General features: G+C 37.2%; 1 protein-coding gene across 2 annotated transcripts in view; it reads right to left on the bottom strand.

The window, feature by feature from the left end:
* The window catches only part of blo (bloated), a 445,168-nt gene that overhangs the window by 176,940 nt on the left and 243,834 nt on the right, over positions 1-24,394 (bottom strand). The window contains exon 1 of one of the 2 annotated variants that reach the window (XM_073955436.1): positions 4,483-5,671. The exons of the other annotated variant lie outside the window; for it this stretch is intronic. The gene's annotated coding sequence lies outside the window, so the exon portion shown is untranslated. Of the gene's footprint in view, positions 1-4,482; positions 5,672-24,394 lie in introns of those variants that run through there. 2 annotated transcript variants of the gene reach the window in all.

Raw genomic sequence — 24,394 nt, 5'->3', positions numbered from 1 at the left:
AACAAGGAAAGTAGCCGCATTTAGGTTAAGAGCAACCTAAAGAGATTCAAGAGTTGTCACTTTATCTAGAAAAGACAACAGTTTGGTGTTCTTTGTCCGCTGGCAGAACCATCAGCCCATATTTGTTCAAAAGTGATGTCGGTGAGAACGTAACCTTCAATGGCGACTATGATAGCCGAATATTTGATGCTTGAAAATGAAGGTCGTGATCTCGGCTACATTTTGGTTTTCAACAAGACGACGGTTTTCCCCACATGACAACAATCAATATAGAACACTTCGATGAACAGACAATTTCAGGTTTTTTAACGGTCGATTGACCACCAAGATCGTGTGATATCACACGTTAGATTTTTTCCTGTGGCGATATGTAAAGTCTAAAGTGTATGCGGACAACCCCGATTCAATTCAGGCCTTGGTGCAAAAAATCACGCATGTCATTCGTCAGTTACAAGTCTATATGTTTGAACGATGCAACGAAAATTGAACCTAACGGACCGACAGCCTAAGACGTTGACGCGGCCAACATTTGATAGACATAAACTTAAAATAAATGCCAAAGACTGTTCTTTCAAATGATAATAAACATTACCCATTCAATTAGAATTTTCTGTGTTTTTTTTTTTTCTTTTAAAAAGTTAGGAATCTCTAGTTGGATCACCCTATATTTCGAAATCCTAAGTTTCAAGATGGAGGAGGAGCCGAAGGAGTGTACCGTTAAGAACCATCTTCTAATATGAACTAAGTTTCGCAAAAATACACAAAATTTGGGCATAATCGATTACTCACGCTGTTTCGAAAGTTGTGGTGCAAACCAGCTACAACACATGGCGGGCCTAAGGGGTTGTTTTTAAACTTTCGGGCCATTTTCTCAGGAAATATGGACTTACCGCTGAAAAAAATTTGTATCGTAGTAAAAGAAGCCCCGTTCGAGAGTTATCGTGCGCACCAGCTAGTCAGAGAGACGGACGGACAGGGCTAAATTGATTCCAAATTATCTGAAACGAATTTCGTCCAAAGAGACTTGGGGACTAAACCCATTAACTCGATAAGGTACATTTTTGATCGTATCATAGTGAATATACCTGCATAAAAGGTGGAAGTATATAAAACTTGAAATCTGCGGGTACAGTAATAGATTTGAACTAAACGGACACCAAAGCAAGTTAAATAAACCACTGTAAAAATAGCCGTCTTTAGGGGGGGAAAGCTACCCCCAAACCTTTCAATATTTTATCCTAATTGCTTGGTTTCCTTAGTTTCAGTACATTTGATATAGAACTCCATGTATAAATTAGAAATCGGTGGTGACGAAAAATCGAATTCCGATGTTTATTGTCCACTATGATCCTAAAATCTTCGAAGAAGTTCATGTCTTCTGAGCGCTATGGACGGCCCTAAAAGCCTTAAAAATCCACTTTTATTGTAGACTATGTATCCATAAAATTTTTTTGTAAAAATCTTTAAAAATTTCACATTTGTTGTAAAAACCTTAAAAACTACGTTTTTTGTCCAAAAAAAAATCTTTAAAAATTTCACATTTGTTGTAAAAACCTCAAAAAAAAAACACGTTTTTTGTTCCAAAAAATCTTAAAAAAAACAAGCAAAAAAGTATCAGCCGGCTTTGCCGACAGAGATGTACCCTCAGCATGTATGGATTGAAATACTTTTTTTTCCAAAACAAGATTATGTATTTAGGGGGGTTTTCAAAATTTTGGGTGAAAATGTGGATTGGATTAAAGCTCAAACATTTGCGGGGAATATCGATAGATACAGCTTTTGAACCATACTAGCGAAAAACATAATAACGCAGTAAACAGATTCACTAGGAAACCCCCGGAAAAATATCCAAAGAATTCTCGAACGGACCCTAACCAAACAAAAATGTCCAACGATTGGACAAAATATTTCGATATCCAAAAATTGGACCAAATCGGTTGCTCCTTTTGTGAGATATTACGAATATTTTCGAACTTTTGTGGGGAAGGTACCGGATGGAGTGGACTCTCAAATTTTCTCTAATATTCGAAGAAATATTACGATATCCAAAGTGTGGACGAACGCAGTATTCCGTTCGAGCCACTACATGTGGTGCCAAGGGGGTTTTTACACCTTTCGGACTGTTTTCTCAAGAAGTATGAACTTGCCCCAGAAAAAACTTTTACTGTGGTAATTGAGGCAGCGAATGCAAGTTGCTTCAACAAAAATCAAAGTGATTCAAGAGCAGATCTTAAAGTGAATTTATCCAAAATTATGTGAGGAAGGAACCCGAAGGAGTGGACAAATTTAGACCATATTCGAACCTGATCTATATCTGGTAGATATATTAGGATGTGTGAAGCATGGACCAAATCGGTCACTCCCATCAAGAGTTATCGGGCGCGCAAATTTTCCGAACATTTTTGAACTTTTGTGATGGAGGTACCTGAAGGAGTGGGCCGATATGGCTTATCATCAAACATAAAGTAAGTTTGCACAAAATATTACGAAGGCAACAGTTTGGACCGAATCGGTAGATTCGTTCGAGAGTTATATTACGTTCCAATCACTACACCTTTCAGGCTATTTTCTCAGGAAGTATGGACTTGCCCCTGATAAAACTTATACCGTCGTATGGGGGACAGTGAATACAAGTTGCTACAACAAAAATCAAAGCGATTCGAGAGCAGGTCCTAAACTGAACTGTTCCGAAATTTTGTGTGGGAGGTACCCGAAGGTGTGAACCGATTGTGTCCATATTGGAACCACAACTATGTCTCGTAGTAATTACACGATGTACAAAGTATGGACCCTTTAAGAGTTATCGTACGCTCCAGCCAGCCAGACAGACGGACGGACATTGCTAAATCAACTCCAAATTGTCTGAAACACATTTCGTCCAAACATACTTGGGGTCTAAAATCATTATTTCGATGTGGCACATTTTGCCCGTATGAAAGTGTAGTTAGCATAAATGCTGAGGGTATAATTAATGTTTGTTGTAAAAATCTTTGGTGTCCTAAAAATCTTTAAAAAATCCACGTTTGTTGTCCTAAAAAATCTTTAAAAAATCCACGTTTGTTGTCCTAAAAAATCTTTAAAAATCCACGTTTATTGTAGACAATGTGTGTCCACAAAAATTTTTAAAAAATCCACATTTAAAATATAAATCTAAATAAATCACTTTTTTGTTCTAAAAAATCTTGAAAAAATCCACATTCAAAATTGTCTTCTTGTTGTCTTAAATTATCTTTAAAAAATCCAGGTTTTGCCCAAAAATCTTTAAAAAATTCATGTTTGTTGTAAAAACCTTTAAAAAAATCCATGTTTGTTATTCTAAAAAGTACTTTAAAAATCTGCGTTTGTGTCCTAGAAACTCTTTAAATAATCCACTTTTGGTGTTCTAAAAAATCTGTAAAAAATCCACGTTTTTTGTCCTAAAAACTCTTTAAAATCCACTTTTGTGGTCCTAAAAAATCTTTGAAAAACTCACTTTTTTGTCCTAAAAATTCTTTAAAACGTTTTGTTGTCCTAAAAAATCTTTAAAAAATCCACGATTGTTGTCCTAAAAAATCTTGAAAAAATCCACGATTGTTGTCCTAAAAAATCTTTAAAAATCCACGTTTATTGTAGACAATATGTTTCCACAAAAATCTTTAAAAAATCCACATTTAAAATATAAATAAAAAAAAATCACTTTGTTGTTTTAAAAAATCTTAAAAAAATCCACATTTAAAATTGTCCTTTTGTTGTCTTAAAATATTTTTAAAAAATCCTGGTTTTTGCCCAAAAAATCTTTAAAAAATCCTAAAAAGCTTTATTGGTTCGATAATGGAAGAATACACGTTTTGCAACAAATCTCGACTATTTTGATTTTAAGAAACATATCAAATAAATTTATAGCACTCCTTCTTTAGTAAAGATATCGGAATCTCAGAAGCTATAGAGACTCTTTTGAATAAAGTTCCTTTTTTGGAACTCCACATTACTTTGGTTGCATTTTATCGATTTCGCTCGGCCTTATATATATATTATTAAAGTTTTACCCATCTCTTTTTTATATGTGAATATTTCGGATACATTATCTGTTTTCAAGAGATCTCTATTGAATAAATTGTGAAAGGCTATTTTAAGTTCTGCCCCGAGGTTTAGCCGAATAGGTGCTGTAATGTTCTCTAATTTATTTTCCAACATTATTTTGTTTATATTTCTCCACTTCACAGTTTAAATATTTTTGTTAAGTTTAAATCGAAAATAAATCTTCAAAGACACATTCCCACAAAAAAAAAACATACCAAACAAAGTTTATGTCTTAAGTCTTTTGTTTGGCCTTTACTACATACATGTGATGACAGCATGCGAACATTCATTCACAAGCAGAGTTAATTAACGGCCTCCCCGAAAAATGCAGGTGCTAATGATTGTTTGTCAATTAAATCTAATTATAATAAAAGATAACAAAGAGCAGAGGACAACAAAAACAAAAAAAAAACATCAAAATACCTGTTTTTTCTTAAACAAGAGATTACAACGAACGGCGAGCGGCTAGATGGCAGGCTAGGCAAGATTACAGGTGTTACGAAGGCGGTACTCGTTTATTCCTCTTCTGGTTTACTTGATTCTTTTTTGTTTTTGTTTTGCTTTTTTTTTAATAATACGTAAGTAGATTATATTGCGCAGCAGCAACGAGGATATTGAAAGAACAGAGTATTGAACACTTAGATTTTCATAAGCTGGGTATAATTTTTCGTTACGTTTTGAAAATGTTACACTTGAATGGTTAGTTGAAGTGTATTTTTAGGTCGCTGTTTTTTTTTGCACACACGGATGGATACACATTGGCATTAGCATACACTTGGAAGAGGTGCTAACTTATGAAACACACAAATACACAAAATGTTAAAATTGATTTGAAATGATTAATGGGCGCAGACGCACACACACACACACTAACGAAGAGATGTGGAAATTTAGAACTTTTGCTGTTTGGTAGGAGAAGCAGGAGGGTATTTGGAAATCGCACAAATTATTATTAACCGCACTTGTGTTTTCAGTTTATTATTCTTAGAAATCGTTGAAAACGTTTAACATATGGACACTTGTGGTTAGCTATTATGCTCTTGATGACTTTGTTTCGAAAATCCCCACTTGGGTTCAAGGTCGTTCAGTAGAAGTATTTTCTAAATATATTCTTAGTTTAAAGAACACAATATTTCATTAGACAAATGTGGGTATTATCCAATTTTTTTCTTGATATTTTCACTTTTTTGAATTTGAAAAATTATTGATTTTTTCAATATTAATTAATCACCTTCGAAGATTAGTTCCGCAAAAAATTATTGAAAACCGCTAAACCGTTCGACCGACATTTGTACACATGACTTGGTCAATAGCACCTCTCTATTGATTTTGCGTTTAGAATACAAAAGAAGCTGTGCTGGACGGCTGACTGGCTGGCTGTTGCTGCTGCTGGCGTTAACACGAAACGCCTCGAAACGTAATATTATTGAACAACAACGAACGAACGAACAAACGCTGAAATCAACGACGATATTAACAACTAAATATTCAAACGTATAAACCTAACGACCGACCGTATGTACGAACGAACAAGCGAACATATAAACGAAATCTTAAAAAAAATCCGCCCAGTGTAGTCGACACTAAGAATGTGACTAAAACACTGAACTCTAAAATGAAAATATTTTTGCACCGGTCTCTGGCTTAAAAATTCAAACATTCAAACACTCAGCCACTCAGAGAGGCTTTTTGCAAAATTCCAAAATCAAAGAAGAGAGCAATAAGACTGGGAGCCCACATCAAACTGGCTAAGCTGAAAACAAAACACACAAAAAAAACTTGGCTAATTGTATTAAACTTGGCCAGACAGCGCAGCAGCTTAATTCATTCTCTAAATCTCTTTACACAAACCGCACACACACTCAGTGGGGAGAGTAAGAGTTGGGCTAAATCTGTCTGCTCAGGTGTCTGTTGGATTATGAGCATGTGTGCCCCAAGCTGCTCTTCCAAACTGTTTTTCTTCTCAGGCATCCACACACAACATTCTGCTGGTTGGTGGTACTCCCAACTGGCATCGATCCATCTAACCATCCATTCACTGGTCTGTCTTTAAGTCAGGCAGTCAGTCAGTCAACCAGGCAGTTAATCAGTTAGTCAACTCCTCACTATCAGGTTATTTTGCATATTTATTTATTTTTATTATACCCTACACCACTATGTGGGGAGGGTATTATAAGTTGGTTTTGGCCAAAAAGTTTGTAACGCATCGAAATAATGGTCGTAGACCCATACTTATATATATCAAAATGAATGTCTCGACGAGCTGAGTCGATCTGGCTATGTGTGTCCGTCCGTCAGTCCGTCCGTCCGTCCGTCTGTCCGTCTGTCCGTCTGTCCATCTAAACCTTGTAATCACGCTACAGGTCGCAATTTTGATCGGATCGTCACGAAATTTTGGGTGTTGATGGGGGTCCCAGAGGGGAAGAAGCCTATTGATTTTGGTAATGGTCGGATAATATTTAGGGGTTGGAATGGGCAAAAAACTTATGCGGATAAAAAGACAACGTTTTTTTCCAAAGCTAATATCTCAGCTTCTATAAGGGGTATACCAAAAGCAAAACGTGACAATGAAAGTAGAAAATATCACCTTTCTAGCGATGTAAAGTAGGTTCTCGTGGGAGATCAAACAACGAAGATATCACAATAGTCGCAAATAAAACCCAAATTTTCATTTTTGCGATTTTAGTTATAATGACGAATATCACAGCTTTGGTTGGATACTTTCCAAAGGCAAAGCCTTACTATGAAAGTAGAACATCCCATCTTTACAATGATGCAAACTAGGTCGGCGTAGGTGGCTAAATAACGGAGATATCGCAATATTCGATAATACATCCTATTTTTCCATTTTTTTGGAAATCAAGCCACTGGGCGCAATTTTGATCGGATCGTCACGAGGGTTAATGAAGGTCTCACAGACGAAGAAGCCTATTGATTTTGAATGAATGAGCAAAAACTTTATTTGGAGAAAAAGTCAATATATATAAAATATCACCTTTACATTGATGTAACGTAGGTTGTCGTAGGTGGTCAAACAACGAAGATATCGCATTAGTCGCTAATAGAACCCAACTTTTCATTTTTGCGATTTTAATAATAATGACGGATATCACACCTTTGGTTAGGGACATTCTAAAAGAAAAGCCTGACTAAAAAAGTAGAAAATCGCATATTTAAAATTATGCAAAGTAGGTTGGCGTAGGTGGTCAAATAATAGAGATATCGCAATAGTCGGCAATGCATCCCTGTTACAGGTCGGAATTTTGATCGGATCATCAAGAAATTTTCTCACAGAGATAGAAGCCTATTGATGTTGGTAATGTCGATAGTAGTCAAATATAAAATTAAATATTAATTATTTTGGTTCAGTTCGCCTTAAGTCATTTGGTATAAAAGCCAGATAGGTGAAAACTTTCGTATCTCCATAAAAGAAATGTTTTCGAGTGAAAGGATTATTCACAGAGGTAGTGGTGTAGGGTATCACATAGTCGGCCCCATACCGACTATAGCCTTTTCTCACTTGTTTTTTTTCTGTGGTACTGTTGGCCGAAGCAACAAAAAATAAAATCAAAATATAATGAAGTGAATTGATTCTCTCATTTATTAGCGGTAAACATTCTGGTGACACAATGACAAATCAGAAGTTTTGAGGGGATATGGAACATATTTCGATATTTTTCATTTTTTTTAATTCAACAGAGTTTTGGATTTTTGTTCTTTGGCAATAAATCATCTCAGAGATGTAAGAAATATTATATGTGGAAGTTGAAAAGTGTTTGATAATATTTTGCTGTTGAAAGGCCAGAGATGATTTAAGTCTAGTACGAAAGAAAAAGGTGTAATTTGCTGTAATTAACAATTTTTCATTTCAACACAAAATTAATACAATTTTTCGGCTCTTCCTTAATTATTTATGATTTATAGCGGCGGTTTGTTCCTTGATATGTAATATCCTTGAGTTTTAGTCATTCAACAATAAATTTACTTACTTATCCGAAAGCGAGTTCATTTAAACTTTAAGTCATACATTTTTCTTATTCCTCGTATAAACAAGATACAACAACAATATAAAAAAAAACATTGTTCCACAACATCCCATACGGAACAAGGGAGACTTCTCTCATATCAATGAGTGCACCCCGATTCATATTAGCTCAATGATATGGGACCTACTGTTTATCGCCGAGTCCGAACGGCGTGCCTTAAGACACCACTTGTAGAGAAGTTTTTCAAGGCTGATATACTCAGAAAATGTCGCCAACATTACTGAGGGGTATTTTGTCACCGTTGAAAAATGTTTGATGTTGCCTGGCCGGGGAATCGAACCACTGACCTTCTGCGTGCAAGGCGGGTGTGCATACCATTGCACCACGGTGGCACAATATATATTATAATAAACAACAATATATTTATAATAAATTTTATGAATTATGCACAACTTGTGTAGATTCTCTGTAGTTATTCATATAGGCGATGAATAGGGGAACAATATTATTACCCGATTAAATTTTCAACCTGGGTGACGTTGGGGATGGAAGATACCAAGGAATGGTCCTGACCGGGTTTAACATGGCAAAGCCCAGGATTTATCTTGGTTCCTCTTTCATCTCAAGTGGACACCACCTCCCCGTGGTGTCACCTGGGGAACTGCCTTTAACACCCGTTAAAGGTAGTGAGCTAACATGTGCCGAGCGTTCACCCATAAGAACGTTAAAAACGTTTGGGTTTTGGGCGTCGGGTTAGTAACCCTCCCCTCGAAAAAGCAGCCTACTATGAAAAAATGAAAGAAAAGAAAAACAAACTCCTCTAAAGTTGACGAACCCCGCAAACGTTTTAAGGACCATGATCTGCGAATCTGCACCTGGAATGTTCGCACACTTTATAGAGGAAATACGACAATAGTGGAAATACAGGAAATACGATGGAACGGGAAAGGCGTCACAACAACACCTAAAGGTGACGCACTGTATTATAGCTGCCATGACACAAAGCATGAGTTTGGTTGCGGATTTGTAGTTGGTCGGAGGTTAAAACATCTGTTCTCCAGCTTCACCCCAGTAAATGAAAGATTCGCTGCAATTCGATTAAAAGCAAAATTCTTCAACATAAGCTTTATTTGCGCTGATGCCCCCCTGAAGACAAGGACGAACAGTCCGTTGCCCTGCCCATGCATCAAGCTTGTTCGATGTACGATCGTTCCGAGGTGCAAACATAAACTCGGACCACTACCTTGTTGCAGTAAAGGTACGTACCAGATTAAACGTAGCAAACAAAGCGCGAACAGACACAACACGGAAGTTGGACATCGGTAAGCTGCAATCACAACAGATAGCCACAGCATATTCCACTCAACTAGCCCAATTGCTTAATCAAAGCACTCCTCATCCCGATAACATATCAGCGCAATGGCGAAGCATTGCCCACTCCATGCAAACAGCCGCAAAATCCATACTTGGATACCGGAGACCTCCACCAAGGAATCCATGGTATGACCAGGAGTGTCGTGCAGCTATCGAAGAGAACAAGTAAAAAAGTATCAGTCGGCTTTGCCGACAGAGATATACCCTCAGCCTGTGCAAATTGAAACACGTTTTTCACAAACAAAATATGTATTTAGGGGGTTTCAAAATTTTGGTCGTATGAACCGACAAAAATGTTAATTAAGATTAAAGTTCAAAAATTTTGCCGAAAAGGTACTTAAAAGAATGAACCGACATAGACTATGGGGGTGACATAGGGGGTTTTTACACCCTTCGGGCTGTTTTCTCAAGAAGTATGGACTTGCCCCTGAAACAACTTTTACCATCGTAATTGAAGCAGCGAATGTAAGTTGCTTCAACAAAAATCAATGTGATTCAATAACAGGTCTTAAAGTGAACTTATCAAAAATTTTGTGTGGGAGGTACGGGATGGAGTGGACAAATATAGTCCATATTCGAACCTGATCTATATCTGGTAGATATTATGAGAATATGTAAAGTATGGACCAAATCGGTCACTCCCATCAAGAGTTATCGTGCGCACAATTTTTCCGAATATTCTTGAACTTTTGTGGGGTAGGTACCTGAAGGAGTGGACCGATATGGCTTATCTACGAACTTAAACTAAGTTTGGAAACAATATTACGAAGGCCAAATTTTGGCCGGAATCGGCATATCCGTTCGAGAATTATCTTGCGCTTCCACCCATAAACTTAGGGTGTCATAGGGTTTGTTTTTCAACTTTCAGGTTATTTTTTCAGGAAGTATGGACTTGCCCCTGAGGAAACTTGTACCTTCGTATAGGGGACAGTGAATACAAGAAGTTACAACAAAAACCAAGGCGATTCGAGAGCAGGTCCTAAACTGAACTTTCCCGAAATTTTGTGTGGGAGGTACTCGAAGGAGTTTACCGATTGAGTCCATATTGGAACCTCATCTAAGTCTGGTAGAAATTTCATAATGTCCAAAGTATGGACCAAATCGGTTACTCCCTTCAAGAGTTGTCGTACGCACAAATGTTCCGAACATTTTCGAACTTTTGTGGGGGAGGTACCGGAAGGAGTGGACGGATATAATCCATCTTTGAACTTGAACTAAGTTTGGACAAAATATTACGAAAGCCAAATTTTGGACCGAATCGGCAGATCCGTTCGAGAGTTATCTTGCGCTCCAACCACTACACACGGTGTCATAGGTTTTTTTGTAACTTTCAGGCTATTTTCTCAGGAAGTATGGACTTGCCCCTAATGAAACTTACAGCGTCGTATAGAGGACAGCGAATACAACTTGCGTAAACAAAAATCAAGGCGATTCGAGACCAGGTCCTAAACTGAACTTTTCCGAAATTTTGTGTGGGAGGTACCTGAAGGAGTGGACCAATTGAGTCCATATTGGAACCTCATCTAAGTTTGGTAGAAATTACACGATGTGTAAAGTATGGACCTAATCGGTTATTCCCTACAAGAGTTATCGTGCGCACAAGTTTTGCGACAATTTTTGAACATTTGTGGGGGAGGTACCTGAAGGAGTGGACCTATATGGCCCATCTTCGAACTTAAATCGAATCTAGACAAAATATTTCGATACCCAAAATTTGAACCGAATCGATTGATCCGTTCGAGAGTTATCGTGCGCACCAGCCAGCCAGACAGACAGACAGACAGACGGACAGACAGACAGACGGACGGACATTGCTAGATCTACTCAAAATTGTCTGAAACGGATATCGTACAAACATACTTGGGGTCTAAAACCATTATTTCTATGAGGCACATTTTTGGTCGTATCAAAGTGTAAATACCCTCTTTAGCCTAAAGGCTGAGGGTATAAAAATGCGGCATATAGGGCTACTTTACAATCAGTAGCAACGCGTAGCGCACGAGAAAGGTATCGGAAGAAAAGAAGAGAGGAGAAACGTCTTTTCCACAGGAAAAAGAGAGAGATGGAAAAGCGGGAGTGTGAACAAATCGAGATGTACAGGAGACAGAATGAAGTCCGAAAATTCTACCAAAGAGTGAAACATCAAACTGATTGCTTTGATACAGGCACATCCTCCTGTATAAACCAGCAAGGTAATCTGGTAACTGATACAGATAGTGTGCTCAGGATATGGAAAGACCATTTCTCCAAAGTGTTGGTATCCGATAGTAGCGAAGACGGCGAAGATACCACAGATCCAATCCCAGAAGATGGTATTGAATGTATACCGCCCAGCCTAGATGAGGTAAAGACAGCAACAAACGGACCGAAGATAATAAGGCAGCAGAGCCGATGGCCTACCAGCCGAGCTGTTTAAAACCGGAGGCGACACTCTGATAAGGTGTATGCAGCATCTGGCAGGAAGAACGCGTACCCGACGATTGGAACCTGGGCATACTGTGTTTCGTCCACAAGAAAGGAGATAAGACTGTATGCTCCAACTACAGAGTCATAAGTCTTCTCCCTATTGCCTACAAGATCGGGTCAGCCATATTGTGCGAACGACTAAAGTATATGGTCAACGAGATAATTGGGCCAGATATTTACCCTGCGGCAAATCCTGGAGAAGACCCAAGAGATGCAGATCGACACCTCTCACTTTTTTGTCGATTATAAAGCAGCCTTCGACAGCTCTCTACGTTCAAAGGTATTCCAAGCCATGTCTGAATTTTGTATCCCTGCAATGACAGGTTTTGAGGCAACAAGTCTCTGAAAGCTTCTGGACCTTTAAAATGTGGTCCCGATGTTTATAATGACCATAAAAATACATCTGCAATATATTTCAACCGATTTTATTCGATTTTGTATTTAAGTCGCACTAAGGCCACAATTTGCATCCGATCGCTTTAAAATTTGATATGTTCAATTAAGAATTACGTTCGGAAAATTTGGTTCTGATCGGTTCGGGTATATACATATATCTAATATATATAGAAATTTATTCAGGTCTGCCATGATGTTCGAAATATAAATCCTCTGAAATGACTGGACCGAATTTAATAAAACTTTGACTATAGATTCTTTAGGTCTAAGAATAGATCGTAAGGTAGTTTTTATACCGAACAAGAAAAAAAGTATCAGTCGGCTTTGCTGACAGAGATATACCCTCAGCCCGTTGAAGGAATATCCTGAAATTTTTTTAAATATTGGGGGGAAGTACCGGAAATTATGGACCGGTATTGCGTATTTCCGAACTGAAACTAAGTTTGGACAAATTATGAAGGAGGCCAAAATTTGGACCAAATTGGTTGATCAGTTCGTGCTCTCCAGCAATGGTGTTTTTTTACACCATTCGGGCTGTTTCCTCAAGAAGTATGGATTTGCCCCTGAAAAAAACTTTTACCGTCGCGCAGTGGTTCAGAATCGTTTTTTCCTGGTCAAAATTCTGTAACTTTTGAACGGATAGAGATATATTCATAATTTTTTTTAGACAGATAACACAATCAGCTTTCAGACGAATTATAAGCGGTCAAGTTGGGCCTGGTAGTCGCAACTTTTGAGTTTTTTAATTATTTTTCATCAAAATATGAGTGTTTTTGTGGTTTTTATATCTTCCTATGTATTAAAGATGGTCAAACATCAACAAATAAACAAAATAATTACCAAAAAAAAACTAAAAAAAAAAAAATTTCAAAAAATGTCGAACAAATTTTTTTTTAAAAATTTGTAAAAAAAAATTTACCAAAAAAATTAAAATTTTTTCCAAAAATTAAAAAAATTCTCCTTAGGTTTTAATAAAACTTATATAACTCGTATAAAAACTCATATACTCAAAAAAGTTGTAATTTGTGTCAAAAAACTGTAATTCATATGGAAACAGTATAGAAAAACACACATTTTTACCCATGTAATTTCAATAAATTGAAAAAAGTGTTAAACGGACGGAACGGGACGGGTACAAAAGTACATATGGGCTGGAAGAGGAGACTATTGGGCATCTTTCTGTGAAAACAGAACTTTGTTCCATGTTGTTCCACAAAAGTTCTAGTCCACTAAATTTAGAATTTCATAAAATTTAGTAACCGAGGAAAAATAAAATAGATCATGTTGTATAAACGCAACGGTAATTTACTAAAACTATTTTTAAAGGCCACAATCCTACCTACCTTATAAAAACCAATGAACACAATAACTGTTATAGTTTCAGAGAAATAGCTTCGGCTTTCTCCAGAAATTTGCAAAAATCACGTATTTCCCAAAAATGGGGAAAATGCTCGTCTTTAGGGGCACGCCACGCCCACACCTTCCAATATTTGGGCCTAATTTTTTGGTTTCCTTAGTTTCAATATGTTTACTATCGAATCCCATATAGAAATTAAATATATTTGACAAAACAAAAATTTGATTTTTGGCCAGGAAAATCGATTCCTGAACCATTGTGCGTCGTAATGGAGGCAGCGAATGCAAGTTGCTTCAACAAATCGAATTGGTTGGAGAGCACGTCTTAAAGTGAACTTATCCGAAGTTTTGTGTGGGAGGTACCCGAAGAAGTGCAAAAATATAGTCCATATATCTGGTAGATATATTAGGACGTGTAAATTATGGACCAAATCAGTCACTCCCATCAAGAGTTATCGTGCGCACAATGTTTCCGAACATTTTTTAACGTTTGTGGGGGATGTGCCCAAAGGAGTGGACCGATATGGCTTATCTTCCAACTTAAACTAAGTTTGGACAAAATATTACGAAAGCCAACATTTGAACCGAATCGGATCATCCGTTCGAGAGTTATCGTGCGCTCCAGCCAGCCAGACAGACAGACGGACGGACATTGCTCAATCGACTCCAAATTGTCTGAAACACATTTCGTCCAAACATACTTGGGGTCTAAAACCATTATTTCGATGAGGCACATTTTGCCCGTATGAAAGTGTATATATCCTCGTTAGCATAAATGCTGAGGGTATAAAAATATAGAAAACATACAACGGACTTTGTAAAAATTGCATATTTTGAGTAATTTAAGCAGGGTATCTCAAAAACAAGAGCTGATGGAGGAAAGCCGCGGCCGGATTTAAAAATAACTCGCCGATTTCAGTTTGAAACAAACAAATTTTTCTATTAGTTTTCTCGTTTAAAGTTAAGCTTGATGGTCGGAAATTTTTTGCAAGCGAAAAAGGAAAGCCAAGGACTCGAACCCACACAGTCACCAAATTACGTTAAGACCTGCTTTTGACTAACTTTGATTTCTATTGAAGAAACCTGCAACCGCTGTCTCAATTACAACTATACAAGTTTTGTCAGTGCAAGTACATACTTCTTGGAAAAACAGCCTAAAGTTGTAAAAACCCCTTTGGCACCATATGTAGTAGTTGGAGAGCACAATAACTCTCGAACTGATAGACCGATTTGGTCCAAATTTTGGCTTCATCATATTTTGTCCAAACTTAGTTTAACTTCTAAAATGGCCCATATCGGTCCTCTCCTTAGAATACCTCCCCTCAAAAGTTCAACAGTTGTGTCCATGTGCAGTTTAGGGTCTATTCGGAGATCCTTTGGAAATTTATACAGATGATGTACTGCCAAGTCCATGCTTCCTGGCATGCTGGTCCAACAGGTGTACGATAACCCACTGAAATTACTAGTGGGCGCGATATCTATCGAAAAGATATGACTCTCAAAATAAGATCCACTTCCGTAATACACTATGTCGGTCCATTCCCTCCTCCACAAAACTTTTGAATTTTAATCCTAATTCACATTTTTGTCGGCATGTTCAAATGTCCAAACAGTGCCACAAAATTCTGAAAAGACCTTAAATACATTCGATCTGTATGTAGATGCATGTTCCAATTAACATAGGCTGAGGGTATATCTCTGTCGGCAAAGACTCATACTTTTTTACTTGTTAATTTTGCACTATTCACACGCGACTGCATTAATGTGAGTGGTATTTAAAACCTGTTTGATAGGCTTGCTGATCCAGCGGTCCTCTCTTGTGACATTGGACGTCTCTCTACAGATCATGAAGATTTCTCCTGACATGTCAGAGGATGACTCTCAGGTAACACCTGTGCATGAACCGCAACCATATCGTTGTGTTCTGTACTGGAAGAATGCAGATTGTCACTAATGACATTAGGAGCTGACCTTTTGCAGTTCTGACAGGTTTCCATGACGTTGCATATATATATACATATTCGCGATCTGAATGCAATTCTAATCTCCTTCAATATAGTCGAATCACTCTATCCAGGTCATGAAAATCCCTTTCTATCCATCAAATGATAATTAGGACGTCTTTCACGGTAACACCGGAAGTGTTTTTTTTTTTACAGGAAGAATTTTGACAGGTTTGAATATTTATTTTTCCATCACGGTGCACTTTTATTCGAGGACCACATTACCAAAGAAGGACATATTGACGACGCATCGTCGACGTGAACATATTGTCGAATATGATCAGGAGGGCTGGCGCTTTTTATTTGGGATGACGACTTCTTGAAGATCTGTGGCGAGATCTGAAACTATAGTCTTCCCTGACGTACCCCTTGGTAAACATCGCCAATTTTTTCCCACTAATAAATTATAGTTGTTTTAATAAAATATTAAAAAACGACTATGGGATAAAACCTGATTATTTTGAAAAACAAAATAAAAGTCGAATATGATCTTTAGAATTTGGGTTAGTTACTTGTTGGAATGTTTCAATTGCGTGCGGAAAAAAATTTGACAAAAACGAATAAATCGCAGTTCAACCATTCAGAAATGAAATAAGGATGTAGGGGGTGAAATACAGGAAACATGGGGGTTAAACAGAAACAGATATCACCCTACCTTCGGGAATTCCCTGTTTCACCCTACTGGGATTGACATCTTCACTTATTTCCGGGTTCCGCACATGTACAGGATAATTGATTATAAATTCTTTCAAAATTGCCCTAAGGGAGATCTGCTCGATATCCTCAGACAACTTGGGGTACTTGCCATTATGTCACGCAGCATGGATTTGCCCATTAAAAAATATATCGTTATGATCGGAATCACAAGCCAAATTATTTACGTTTTGTGATTGAGGTACTCGAAGTCTTTGTCCGATATCTATCGAAAAGATATGACTCTCAAAATAAGATCCACTTCCGTAATACACTATGTCGGTCCATTCCCTCCTCCACAAAACTTTTGAATTTTAATCCTAATTCACATTTTTGTCGGCATGTTCAAATGTCCAAACAGTGCCACAAAATTCTGAAAAGACCTTAAATACATTCGATCTGTATGTAGATGCATGTTCCAATTAACATAGGCTGAGGGTATATCTCTGTCGGCAAAGACTCATACTTTTTTACTTGTTAATTTTGCACTATTCACACGCGACTGCATTAATGTGAGTGGTATTTAAAACCTGTTTGATAGGCTTGCTGATCCAGCGGTCCTCTCTTGTGACATTGGACGTCTCTCTACAGATCATGAAGATTTCTCCTGACATGTCAGAGGATGACTCTCAGGTAACACCTGTGCATGAACCGCAACCATATCGTTGTGTTCTGTACTGGAAGAATGCAGATTGTCACTAATGACATTAGGAGCTGACCTTTTGCAGTTCTGACAGGTTTCCATGACGTTGCATATATATATACATATTCGCGATCTGAATGCAATTCTAATCTCCTTCAATATAGTCGAATCACTCTATCCAGGTCATGAAAATCCCTTTCTATCCATCAAATGATAATTAGGACGTCTTTCACGGTAACACCGGAAGTGTTTTTTTTTTTACAGGAAGAATTTTGACAGGTTTGAATATTTATTTTTCCATCACGGTGCACTTTTATTCGAGGACCACATTACCAAAGAAGGACATATTGACGACGCATCGTCGACGTGAACATATTGTCGAATATGATCAGGAGGGCTGGCGCTTTTTATTTGGGATGACGACTTCTTGAAGATCTGTGGCGAGATCTGAAACTATAGTCTTCCCTGACGTACCCCTTGGTAAACATCGCCAATTTTTTCCCACTAATAAATTATAGTTGTTTTAATAAAATATTAAAAAACGACTATGGGATAAAACCTGATTATTTTGAAAAACAAAATAAAAGTCGAATATGATCTTTAGAATTTGGGTTAGTTACTTGTTGGAATGTTTCAATTGCGTGCGGAAAAAAATTTGACAAAAACGAATAAATCGCAGTTCAACCATTCAGAAATGAAATAAGGATGTAGGGGGTGAAATACAGGAAACATGGGGGTTAAACAGAAACAGATATCACCCTACCTTCGGGAATTCCCTGTTTCACCCTACTGGGATTGACATCTTCACTTATTTCCGGGTTCCGCACATGTACAGGATAATTGATTATAAATTCTTTCAAAATTGCCCTAAGGGAGATCTGCTCGATATCCTCAGACAACTTGGGGTACTTGCCATTATGTCACGCAGCATGGATTTGCCCATTAAAAAATATATCGTTATGATCGGAATCACAAGCCAAATTATTTACGTTTTGTGATTGAGGTACTCGAAGTCTTTGTCCGATATAGACCATCTTCAAACAATTACATGTAGGTTTGAGAGAAAAACAAGTAAAAAAGTATCAGTCGGCTTTGCCGACAGAGATATACCCTCAGCCTGTGTATATTGAAACAATTTTTTCCCAAAATACGTATGAATTTAGGGGGTTTTAAAAATGTTGGGCGTTTGAACCGACACAAATTTTGATTAGGATTAAATATCAACATTTTTGCCGAGGAGATACTAAAAGGAATGGATCGACATTGACCGTTAAGGAAGTGGATCTCCAGCCACAACATATGGTGCCATAGGGGTTTTTTACATTCTTAGGGTTGCTTGCTCAAGAAGTATGGACTTGCCCTAAAAAAACTTTTACCATCGTAATTGAGGCGGCGAACGCAAGTTGCTTCAACAAAAATCAAAGTGATTCGATATCATATCTTAAAGTGAATTTATCCGAAATTTTGTATGGGAGGTACCGGATGGAGTGGTCAAATAAAGTCCATATTTAAACCTGATCTATATCTTGTAGATATACTAGGATGTGTAAAGTATAGACCAATTCGGCCACTCCCTTCAAGAGTTACTGTACGAACAATTTTTCCGAAAATTTTTGAACTTTTGTGGGGGAGGTACCTGAAGGAGTGGACCGATATGGCTTATCTTCAAACTTAAACTATGTTTGCCGAATCGGCAGATCCGTTCGAGAGCTATCTTGCGCTCCAACCACCTCACACGGTGTCATAGGGATTTTTTTGCAACTTTCAGGCTATTTTCTCAGGAAGTGTGGATTTGCCCCTGATGAAACTTGTACCGTCGTATGGAGGGCAGTGAATACAAGTTGCTAAAACAAAAATCAAAGCGATTCGAGAGATGACCCTAAACTGAACTTTTCCGAAATTTTGTGAGGGAGGAACCCGAAAGAGTGGACCGATTGAGTCCATATTGAAACCTTATCTAAGTCTGGTACACATTTCACGATGGGCAAAGTAAGGACCAAATCGGTTACTCCCTTCAAGAGTTATCGTTCGCACAAATTTTGCGAACATTCTCGAACTTTTGTGGGAGAGGTACCGGAAGGAGTGGACCGATATAGCCCATCTTGGAACTTAAACTAAGTTTGGGTAAAATATTACGAAAGCCAAAATTTGAACTGAATCGGTTTATCCGTTCGAGAGTTATCGTGCGCTCCAGCCAGTCAGATAGACAGACGGACGGACGGACATAGCTCAATCGACTCAAAGTTGTCTGAAACACATTTCGTCCAAACATACTTGGGGTGTAAAACCATTATTTCGATGAGGCACATTTTGCCCGTATGAAAGTGTATATACCCTCGTTAGCATAAATGCTGAGGGTATAATTACGATGTGGAAAGGTTGGACTAGCGTCAGCCACTCTTCTCGATCGTGCCAACTATACATTTTAATTGGTCACCATTGGATTTTTTCAAAGCTTTTGGATAATAACGTCAAGTAACAAGGACTTGGCCAAGAAAAATTCAATTTAAATGTATCTAAATTAGGCCTGCTCACACACATACAAACACATTTTGTTATTGTGTTGGTTTTGAAACACAAACATTTTGATAGTTTCCCAACATACCATTCAGTCTGATTTTATAAAATTTACGAAAAACAAATCGTATAAATACATTATACAATTACACGGATAAGCTAATAATCAGCATACACATTCATTACTTTCAAGAGAATCAAGTTTCGTTTATTTTACAGTGGCTACACAAGAATTTATAATTCAAATATGATGTTTTGTTCGAGTAATGTTGGTTTGTTGGGTTGTCTTGTGTAATGGAAAAAAAATTGTGTATTGAAAATTTTCATGTCAAGAACAAAAGCTCTCTTTTTCAATTGTGTGAGTGAGCAAATCGACACACACCGACAGCAGAAGTGCACCCTTTGAGCAGCCTTGATCTAAATCGAAATACTTCAAATCCATAATTCGACTGTTATTGAAATATTTTTACTCGATAATATTTTCTTCACAAATGGCCAGTGAGACATTGCAAGAATTGAAAAAAGGCTTGTACAGTCTCTTAAAAGGAGATTAAGGATATTGGAGAAAAAATACTTAAAGTTACCTTTAACAGACATCGCTTAAATTACCAAAGACATATGAACATACCTGCAAATAAATAAAAAATATATTAATATTATAAATATAAAAAACTGGTTGTCTAAATATAAAAAAAAACAACTTTGAGAAAAACGTTATGATATTTTCGAAACATATTATAACATCCAACGAGTTATGATATTTATGTCCAAGCCCCTTGACGGACTTAAGTCTGCAAAACATTTAATGAGGTGTTCCTGTGACAGTTCCCCCGGGCATGGTTTACCTCAATGTCAAAATAGACATTGTCAATATTATGCATTTATAATTAAAAAAATATGTCAATATGTAATTAATAATGTTTTTAATATGTTTATTTCAATTCCGGTTTAAATACCATTCCACATTAGTTTTCACTCTCCATCACCACCTTCAACAACTTCAAAATACATTCCTAGAAATCAACCAATGTCTCTTTTCTACAACTGCCAATAATTTCTAACTAACTTCTCATGACAATTGTCTAGCCTTGAAATATAGCGCGAACATTTGCGCACTTACAATTTCACATAAATATTTCTAACAACAACAATGAGAAAAAACAACAAATGTCTATCAGTCAATATGGATTAACAACTCAACTCAACACCAATCAAACGCATTTAATAAAGAAAGTGACTATTTTTTTTACTCCACAACAAAAGGCCACAATTGTCATAAACAAATGTGGAGAGAAGCAACAACAATAACAACAAATGGAATGAGAAATAAAAACAATACATCGAAATAATAATGACATTGCAGACAATTTTCAGTGTCACATAAATATTGTGTTCATTGAAGTGTAAAGAGCAAACCGAATGACAGCAGGGGCAGCAGAAAACACAAACTGTCATATGGAATGAAAGAAATGATTTAGAAAATTATTGATGGGTGGTTAAAGTGGTGAGAAAAATGAAAACATGGCAAAAAATTAAATAAATTTATGAAGAGAAAATTAAAAAAAAAATAAATACTCTAAAATAGGTTGGCAGCCAATATTTTCTTAATACGTTTCTTTAGGCCAATTAAATGCTAGTAGTAAATTCAAATAATCAGGTTTATCATTGTAATTGAAATGTGTTAGAATTAAATTGAGTATCACTTTTTATGTTACGCCTTTTTCTTGTATTCTCCCACAATTTAGCTAATTTTATTGACATTCTCATTTGTGTGTGTATGGAAACCAGGAAACATTTAACACTTGTCACTGCAGATTTCAGTGGAATTTCTTATAAGGAAAATTGCAATCTACATCCGCTAAAGATATTGACATTTATAGATAAGCCAATCAATTGTATTATAGTGTGGGAGCCCAGACATTTAACACATGTCTTAACGCCTTTTCAATCGGCCATTTAAGTGGATAGTAATGTTGCTGCTGACCATGATATTCAAGATGAGCTCATCGCAACAAATTAGGTGGTGTCATTTGAAAATGAAGGAGTTTTTTTATTATTGATTTTTAAAGTTAAGCATTTAAATATGTAAATAAACATAATTTAATTTTGTAGAATAACTGCTAAGTAATGGAGAGAAACGAAATGTTCTTAAGAAAAAAGATATGTTAAAATACGGCAATAAAGGGTTTCAAGCAATTTCAAAGAAAGACCTGACAATATGCATCCATAAGTGGCTTTCTAAAGGAAGACCTGCTGGTCTTTTATAAGAAGACCTTGCGGTCCTCTATAAATTGACGAAGAAGATGTTTTGGTCATTTATAAAAAAACTTAGTGGTCCTATATCAGAAAACCTCTTAGTCTTCCATAAGAAGTTTTTTGGGGTCTTCTGTATCGTATCGTTGGCTTCTAAAAAAAGTATTTTATCAGAAGGCATTATTAGAAGAATACAAGACCTTCTTATTTGCGAAGATTTTTTGAAAGTGAACAAGTTAAAAGGTATTAGTCAGCTGAGCCGACAGAGATATACCCTCAGTCACGTACTCGAAGAAAAAAAGTTAACACAATACTTCTGTAGGTTTTTTAGCTGTTGGGAAAATTGTCCAGGATGGAAAGGGCCGCAAAAAACTACATGTTGCAACAAAATTCAGAATGATCCAAGACGAGTGCATTTTTTCCAAACTTTGGGTAGGGTGTACCCGTAGGAGTGATCCGATATAGTACATATTCGGACCTAATATCGTATAAATCAGTAGGAAATAATTTTTTCTTCTTTATTAGTCTATGGATATTTTCCTTACAGACTATATAATTAAAAATGTTGTACTTAATTTTCTGAACTTAAATATATTACAATTTTACTTTTCAATTTACAAAGTTTGAGCTAAATCGATTTCTCTTTTAAAGGGTTAAAGGGTTGTTTTACACATTAGCCAGTTTAGGTGGTGCCGGTAGGATTTTCTGGACCTTTTTGGGTCATTATCTTAGGAAGTATGGACTTGCCAACGAAAAAAAGTTACAACGACGTAACAGGGGCCGCAAGTGCAACCTGCTGCATCACAAATTAATAAGAGGAGGAGTTGTTAAACTATACTTTTTCCAAATTTTGTGTGGGAGGTACCCAAATGAGTGGACCGATATAGTCCATATTAGAACCCGATCTATGCCTGAAAGTAAGATTACCAATAGCTAGTTTGGTTCAATTCGGTTACTCCCTCATAGAGTTATCATGCCCACAATCTTGGCGAAAAAATTTGAACCTTTGTGGTGGAGGTACCGGAAGGAGTGGACCGATATGGTCTATCATCGAACTTAAACTAAGTTTGGACAAAATATTGAAAGACCCGAAATTTGAACCAAATATGTTGATCCGTTCGAGAGTTATCGTGCCCTCTAACTACGACACATGGTATTATATGGGTTGTTTGCAGTTTTCGTGCTGATTTCTGAGGAAGTATGAACTTGCTCCTGAAAAAAATTATATCGTCGTAATGGGGGTAGTGAATACAAGTGGCTGCAACAAAAATCAAAGCAAAATTATTTACTCGCTTCAAGAGTTATCGTGCGGTAAATTTTTCCGAACATTTTTGAATTTTTGTGGGGGAGGTACCTGAAAAAGTGAACCGATATGGCCCATCTTTGAACCTAAAACAAATCTGGACAAAATATTTCGATACCCAAAATTTGAACCGTATCGATTGATCTGTTCGAGAGTTATAGTGCGCACCAGCCAGCCAGGCAGACAAACAGACGGACGGAGATTGCTAGCTCGACTCAAAATTGTCTGAAACGGATATCGTACAAACATACTTGGGGTCTAAAACCATTATTTCGATGAGGCACATTTTTGGTCGTATTAAAGTGTATATACCCTCTTTAGCCTAAAGGCTGAGGGTATAAAAAGGAAAGCCGAAGATTCGAACCCACACAATGAATAAATGATGTAACCGGTTTCGCTGTTAGTTAGGCAGCTCATCAGACATATCGGCTGTGGGAGTGGCTTCTCTGTCATCAGACTTTTTTTCTCAAATGCAATGTGTGATGGACATTTGTCCGATCAATCTGCATGGTTTACATGACAAACGCTTTTTAGGGCAGCCTTTGGAAGTTATGGGTTTGGCTTTGAACGCTAATACTTCGTGATAACTTTTTCATGTTTCCGAGGACGTGGGTTCAAATCCCACCGGGCTTAGCTGCTTTTTTATTTGAAATTTTGCCTGTTAGGGCGAAGACCATTTTAATGTTAATTATACCCTCAGCATTTTTGCTAACGGGGGTATAATACACTTTCATACGGGCAAAATGTGCCTCATCGAAAGTATGGTTTTGGACCCCAAGTATGTTTGGAGGAAATCCGTTTCAGACAATTTGGAGTCGATTTAGCAATGTCCGTCCATCTGCCTGTCTGGCTGATGTGCACGATAACTCTCGAACGGATGAGCCGGTTTTTTCCAAAATTTGGTTTTCGTACTATTTTGTCCAAACTTATTTTAAGTTCGAAGATGGGACATATTGGTCCACTCCTTAACGTACCTCCCCTACAAAAGTTCGAAAATTTTTGGAAAATTTGTGCGCACGATAACCCTTGAAGGGAGTATTCGACCAGGTCCATACTTTGCACATTGTGAATTTTTTAGCAGACATAGATGAGCTTCCAATATGATCACTATCGGTCCACTTCTTCGGCTACCTACCACACAAAACTTGCAAAAAGTTCAGTTTAGGACCTGCTCTCCGATCGGTTTGATTTTTGTTGTAGCAAATTGTATTCGCTGTCCCCATTACGAACGTACAAGTTTTATCAGGGGCAAGTCCATACTTCCTGAGAAAATTGCCCGAAAGGTGTAAAAATCCCCTATGGCACAATGTGTAGTGGTTGGAGCACACGATAACTCTCGAACGGA

Source organism: Musca autumnalis, unplaced genomic scaffold (assembly GCF_047663935.1).
Source record: "Musca autumnalis isolate F117 unplaced genomic scaffold, ASM4766393v1 scaffold_5, whole genome shotgun sequence".
Lineage (NCBI taxonomy): Eukaryota > Metazoa > Arthropoda > Insecta > Diptera > Muscidae > Musca > Musca autumnalis.
Note: the sequence above shows the minus strand (reverse complement) of the source record. Positions and strands in the feature narration are given on the sequence as shown.